The sequence below is a fragment of the Oryctolagus cuniculus genome, chromosome 10 (assembly GCF_964237555.1).
Source record: "Oryctolagus cuniculus chromosome 10, mOryCun1.1, whole genome shotgun sequence".
Taxonomy (NCBI): domain Eukaryota; kingdom Metazoa; phylum Chordata; class Mammalia; order Lagomorpha; family Leporidae; genus Oryctolagus; species Oryctolagus cuniculus.
The window spans coordinates 82,492,353-82,499,742 of NC_091441.1; the positions used below are offsets into that span (position 1 = coordinate 82,492,353).

Consider the following 7,390-nt stretch of genomic DNA (forward strand, 5'->3'; position numbering starts at 1 on the left):
TAGTTGCTTTAAAAAACAGCTCTGCAGTTCCTCAAAATGTTAATCATGGAGTTACCTTAAAACCTGTAATTCAACCCTTGTTGTATACTCAAGCTAATGAAAAACATATGTCTACACAAAAAAAGTGCATAAATATTTATAGCAGAATTATTTATAACAGCCCAGTAGTAGAAACAATGCAAATATCCTACATCTCATGAATGGATAAACAAAAGTGATATATCCAAACAAAATGTCATCTATCCATATAATAGAATCGTATTTGGCAATAAAAAAGAATGAAGTAGTGATCCATGCTATAATACAAATGAACCTTGAAAACATGATGCTAAGTGAAAGAAGCCAGTCACAAAAGGATAAATATTGCATGATTCCATTTATATAAAATTTCCAGAATAGGAAAATCAACAGAGACAGAAAGGAGATTAGTGATGACTAGAGTTGGTGGCAGGGGAAAAGAAGTAACGTGTTAATGAATATAGTTTGGGATAGTAGATAATGAAAACATTTGGAAATTAGATTAGCAGTGACACAACAGGAGAATACTGAAAATCACCGGAATATATACTTTAAATGGTAAATTTTACATGATAGAGGAATTATATTTCAGTGAAGCAATTATAACAAAAACACAATGTCTACTGAATATGTTTATGCTCTAAAATAATCACTCTAATCTACATGGCTCCTGTGTACAGAATTATTGCACTGAGATCATGAAGAATTAAAGGCTGAAACATTTTTAGGCACTGTCTATATTCCAGTAGAAGGGCGAGAAGTCACATCCACCAGAACACAGGTGCTATGGATGCTTTATTCCAGTGACCAAGCAAATTATCAGAAAGAGGATTGAAAGGTGTTATGGGCTGAAGTTTGCCTGCCTGAAATCCATAGGTTAGATTTTTAATGCCCAGTGTCTCAGAATGGGACTGTTTTGGCAAACAGGATCTCTAAAGAGGTAATCAAGTTAAATGAGGTCAGTAGAGTGGGCCTTAATCTATGACTGGTCCTTGAATAAGAGGCAGTTAGGAGCCTGGCATACACTGAAAATGACCATATGAACATAAGTAGAAGTTGGCCATCTACAAGCCAAGGAGAGAATTTCAGAAGAAGCCCATGGTGCCGACACCTTGATGTTGGACTTCTGTTGTTTAAAACCACCTGCTGTGGAGAGTTTGTTATTGTGGCCCTAGAAGATCAACAGCCAGTAGACATCTCTAGCTAGGAACACTAGCAAAGTTGTCTGTTTAAGAAGATAAAGTCTAACCAATTGCTTATATTAAAGGAGGTGTTTTTTTTTTTTAACTGATGCAATTTGGTGTTACCTACTCCATTGTTCTCAAGATTTAGCCTTTCTTGGAGTAAAGGAATCTTTTAATGAATCCTTGCTACTTAACAATGAAAAAAATATTCCACCTAGGATGATAAATCTCTCCCGGCAACCAGAGCTATGACATTCATTAAAGGGAAGAAAAAGGCCAGTGTCACCATTTTTTAAGATTTATTTTATTTGTTTGAAAGGCAGAGTCTCAGAGAAAGCAAGAGGAAGGGAGGGAGGGAGAAAGAAAGAGATAGAGATCTTCCATCCAGTGGTTCGTTCCCCAAATGGCCACAACAGCCAGGGCTGGGCCAGAATGAAGCCAGAAGCTTCTTCTATGTCTCCCATGTGGGTGCAGGGGCCCAAGGACTTGGACCAACTTCCACTGCTTTCCCAGGAGCATTAGCAATAAGCTGGATCAGAAGTGGAACATCCAGGACCAGAACCAATGTCCATATGGGATGCGGGCATCATAGACAGCAGCTTTACCAGCTATGCCATGATGCCGGCCCCATCAGACTTCTTAGAATTGTCCTGCCCGTAATAGATGACCTTTGAAAAGTGTTTTGAAAGAATTCTCAGTGAAGGTCATCACTGAAGCTAGTACTTCAACTTGCTCATACCCTGTACCCTCTTCATACAACTCTTGCCTTCTCTAAAAGAGAAATGTGTTAGTGTGGACACGGCCATCCTGTGCTTTAGTCATGAAGCCCCTTTACCAATGAATGCAGTGAAGCAAAATCAGAAAGAAAGGCATTGGGCTATTGCTGGCAGAGTAGACAAAGGGGTCCAGGTCATGCAGGGCTTTAGAGTTCATGTTAAAGAAGTATATTTAAAAATCTAATTAATAGTGAAAACTTTTTCTTGGAACTGGCATTGTGGTGCATCAGACTAAGACATTTTCTGTGATATCAGCATCCTTATAGCAACTATATGATCCACTCATCCTATATAAGCAAGTCCCAGTTGCCCTGCTTCTGATCCAGCTCCCTGCTAATGCACCTGGGTAAGCAGCAGAATATGACCCATGTACTTGGGCCCCTGCTACCCACATGAGAAACTTGAGTGGTGTTCCAGGCTCCTGGCTTTGACCTGGCCCAGTCTTGGCCATTGCTGCCTTTTGGGAAGTGAACCAGTGGATAGATGATCTGTGTGTAACCATGCCTTTCAAATAATAAATAAATATTTTTAAAATAAATAAAAAGAATGTTTAAGTTCAAAAGTTGTGATATAGCCATGCCTGTTAATCAACATGCTGTTAAAAGTAATGTGAAGAGAACTTTACAAACGGAAAGGTAGGATAGATACACTTTTCCATATTTCTCCTGCTAAGCACATCAAAAAGCTCCCAGTATTATAAATGAAACAGGCTGAAGGAGAGTCTGATAGGTGGAGAGATCAGGTAGATGACTACAGACTTCATACCTAAGCAATGACATGATAGCTTCCATGGAAAACCACTCATAACAAGAACCGAACAGATTTAAAGTGTAACAGAGGGCAATCAACATATGCCAATACCAAGGTGACTGAGACGCTAGAATGCATGGATGAGAATTTTAAATCAGGCATAATAAAAATGTTTCTGAACAATTAGGAACACACTTGAAACAGGTGTAATAACAGAAAATCTCAGGAAAGAAATGAAAGTTTTAGCTAATGAACCATGATCTAGACCTTATCCCTTACACAAAAAGTACATCAAGGTGGTTTATCAACAATGTTTTATGTACAACATAAAACAATGTACAACATAAAACTATTGAAGTTTTTAAATTTTCTTTCTTTCTTTCTTTCTTATTTATTTATTTATTTTCATAGTCAAAGTGGAAGTTCTCTCCTCCCTTCAGAGAAAGGTACCTCCTTCTTTGATGGCCCTGTTCTTTCCACTGGGATCTCACTCATGGAGATCTTCCATTTAGGTCTTGCTTTTTTTTTTCCTGGGTGTCTTGGCTTTCCATGCCTAAAATACTCTCATGGGCTCTTCAGCCATATCCAAATGCTTTAAGGACTGATTCTGAGGCCAGAGTGCTATTTAGGACATCTGCCATTCTATGAGTCTGCTGTGTATCCTGCTTCCCATGATGGATCGTTCTCTCCCTTTTTGATTCTATCAGCTAGTATTAGCAGACACTAGACTTGTTTGTGTGATCCCTTTGACTCTTAGACCTATCAGTGTGATCAATTGTGAACTAAAATTGATCACTTGGACTAGTGAGATGGCATTGGTACATGCCACCTTGATGGGATTGTATTGGGATCCCTTGGCATGATTCTAACTCCACCATTTGGGGCAAGTCCAATTGAGCATGTCACAAATTGTACATCTCCTCCCTCTCTTATTCCCACAATGTACAACATAGAACTACTGAAGTTTTTTTTTTTTTTAAATAGGATAAAATCTTCATGATTTACAGCTCTGCAAAGACTTCTTGGAATTGACAGCCAAAGCAAAGCACAATACATAAAGGAAAATAAATCAATAGATTGGACTGTATCAAAATTCAGTTTAAAATTGCTCTCTGGAATACCCTTTAAGAAGATGAAAAGACAAGCTATAGACTCAGAAAATATTTGCAAACCACACATCTGTCAAGGCCTTTTCATCTAGGCCTATAAAGAACTCACGTAACTCATCAGTAGAAACAAACAATCGAATTAGACAGTGGCAAAGACATCACCAGAGAGGATGGATGGATGGCAAATAAACATGAGAAAATGCTCCACATCATTAGCTGTGATTGACAGAATAGTGCTCCCCCTGAAAACAAAAATCTACCATCCCAGATGCCAGACCTGTTACTATGTTCCTTAAAGGAGCTTTGCAGATGTGATTTGCAGGAATTAGTTACAGGTTCTGAATTGCATTGCTTTTTCTGTTAAAATATTACAAATGTCTTCTTCCCTTGTATTATGATAAATATATATATTGTATTGTATTATGATAAATATATATGTATATATTTATTTCATTTGAAAGGCAGAGTGACAGAGAGGAAGGGAGAGATAGCAAAAGAGAATCTTCCATCCAGCTGCTTTACTTTCCAAATGGCTGCAACAGCCAGGGCATGGTTAGGCCAAAGCCAGGTGTCCAGAACTCCATCTGGATCTCTCACAGGGTTGGGCAGGGACTCATGTACTTGAGCCATCATTGGCTGCTTTTCAGTAGCATTAGCAGGGAGCTGGATTCAAAGCTGAGTAGCTAGAGCTTTAACCAGCATTCTGATATTGGTACAACTGTCCAAAGTGGGGTTTAACTCACTGCACCACAACACCTGGCTCCCTCCAAGATATTAAGAGTTTTTTTTTTTTTTTTTTTTTTGCAGTGGGGGAGGAGCGCTGTGGTGCAGTGGGTAAAGGAACAGCCTGCAGTGCTGGCTTCCCATATGGGCACTGGTTTGTGTCCCAGCCGCTCCACTTCCAATCCAGCTCTCTGCTATGGCCTGGGAAAGCAGTAGAAGATGGCCCAAGTCCTTGGGCCCCTGCACCTGTGTGGGAGACCTGGAGAAAACTCCTGGCTTCAGATTGGTGCAGGTGGCCAGCGCCGCGGCTCACTAGGCTAATCCTCTGCCTGCCTGTGGCACCGGCACCCCGGGTTCTAGTCCAGGTTGGGGCAACAGATTCTGTCCCGGTTGCTCCTCTTCCAGTCCAGCTCTCTGCTGTGGTCCGGGAAGGCAATGGAGGATGGTCCAAGTGCTTGGGCCCTGCACCCGCATGGGAGACCAGAAGGAAGCACCTGGCTCCTGCCTTCAGATCGGCGCAGCGCGCCAGCAGTAGCAGCCATTGGGGGGTGAACCAACGGAAATGGAAGACCTTTCTCTCTGTCTCTCTCTCTCTCTCTCACTGTCTAACTCTGCCTGTAAAAAAAAAAAAAGAGAAAGAAAGAAAGAAAAAAAAGAAAAAGAAAAAAAGAAAAAAAAACAGATTGGTGCAGCTCCAGCCATTGCAGCCAATTGGGAGAGAATCAGTGGATGGAAGACCTTTCTGTCTTTCTATACCTCTCCTTCTCTCTCTGTGAAAACTCTGACTTTCAAATAAATAAATCTTTAGAAAAAAAAGAAATATGCCTTGTTTCTGAGTTCTCCATTAAAAACAGACTGGTTTTCTGATTTTCTCATCTAGTACTTTATAAAATCTAAACCAGTAAAGAATGGCTTCCAGGTAACCACATTTGAACTTTTTAACATCATCAATATCATCAAACTTTGAGGCTTCTCGATCATTTACGTTGATAGCAATTAATTTCTAAGCCATTTCACCCTCATCAATCAGAGCCAAAATTCCAAGAATCTTCACATGAATAACCTTTGAGCCTATTTCACAAACATCAATAGGATCATTATCTCCACAGCAGTTTGTGCTTGTCTCTGTTTGATGGGGATCTTCCCAAGTCTGAGAGAGAGCATCAGAATTCCATATATAACCCTGGTGAGGCAAGATATTTGCCACACAGCATACACGCTTTACATCTTGTTTAATGGGATCCAATGGCTCCTTGGTGAGAATCCTCACGTTAGCATTTGTCCACAGAGGTACCTGTACAACCATGTTAAACAAATTTGCATATTCATCCTGTTGTGCTCTCTTTGTAGGAATGCCATTTCCTTCTCTAGAGTCCCCTTTCAGAGGAATATCATTAAAAGGGGAAATGTAATGACCAGCTACATTCTTGAAGGAGAGGCGGTAATTCTCAGAATGGTGCTGGCCCTACTCTTCAATGTGGTACAGGGCTATGGTGCACAGGGTCCTGCTCCTTGTTGTCACTCCTGCTGGCAGGCGGGCAGCGACAGTATTATTGTCTTTTAACTTCATTTAAAGTGTCTTTTCTCAAACACAAGTTCTAATTTTATGTAGTCCAATTTATTAATTTTTTTATTATGTGTTCATTTCTGGTTCCATACTCTAAAAATATTCTCCTAGCTCCTAAAAAAAAAAAAAACAAATTCAGAAATTTTATTTTCACATGTAGGTCTTCGAACTACCCAAATCATATTTTGTATGTTGCATAAAGTCAGATGAGGAAGATAAAATGGGTAAAAATCATTAGTCCTCTGTAGTACTTGTCAAAGATGAGATAGAAGAGGTACAGGCTACACACCTTACCTTTGGATGGAATGTCTGATTAACCTTGCTAAGTCATGCCTTCAAATTGTGTTGACAGTATCACCTGTGTTAGGGTCTAAAAAAAAGCCCACCGCCCAAGGAATGACTCCAAGAGACTTTTTCTCTCATGCAACCAGCAAAGGGTTAAATTTATTGATCCAACATGTTGGGGCCCTCTGACAAGGACAGAGGAGCAGTGAGGAACTACAGCATAGGGTTTATAAAGGCAAAAACCACAAAATCGGGAGGGGGGAGAGAATACACGGTTGCTAAGCGGTTGCTAAAATCTTACAATCAGCAATTATGATTTTAAGACATAGACAAATCACATCTTCATTATTAGCCCAGGTAACCCAGGTGCAACCTTTTTACTTTTAAGCTTGAGCAATCATGCTAGGGGGTTTTTGTGCATTGCCAAGGGTGATGTAGTGCACTGCTATTGTCTGACTATTTGAGATCATAGTTTCAGACCAGAGTCTCACGGGGGGGGGGGGGTGCTTTCTCAGAATGCAGTCTCAAGTGCTCCAAAATGGAGTCCCTACTGTCAAGGTGCTACTTTACTCTGTCTTATTTTCACAGCTGCACCAGGAAGGTTTAAACTTGTAAGCTTAAGCTTAACTTTTTACACCTGCACATATACAATTTTAACTCTTCACCTGCTCAGCTAATTTGAGGGCTTCCTGTGTGTATTTAAAAGGTTTTTTTTTTCCTGAAAGCTAGAGTATATGGCAGAGTATTTCATTTTTCCTACTTGATAGATAATATGGTGATTTAGTAAATGGAAAAAAGAATGCAAGTCTTTCAAGGCTGCTGCTTTGTTTCAGCCTCTGTGACACTGTATTATAACTGGAAGAACTGGTCAACAAAGATATAACAGGAAACAGAGATAAACTTGTCATCTACTGAGTTAGGTAATCATAGTTTCAATATTGTAAGTACTTAACTTGCTTCATGTACTTTTTTACATCT

At 39.9% G+C, this 7,390-nt stretch overlaps 1 pseudogene; it reads right to left on the minus strand.

Annotated features, from left to right (window-relative positions):
• Positions 1-5,364: 5,364 nt before the first annotated feature.
• Positions 5,365-6,130, minus strand: LOC100339646 (inorganic pyrophosphatase 2, mitochondrial pseudogene; annotated as a pseudogene).
• Positions 6,131-7,390: the final 1,260 nt, after the last annotated feature.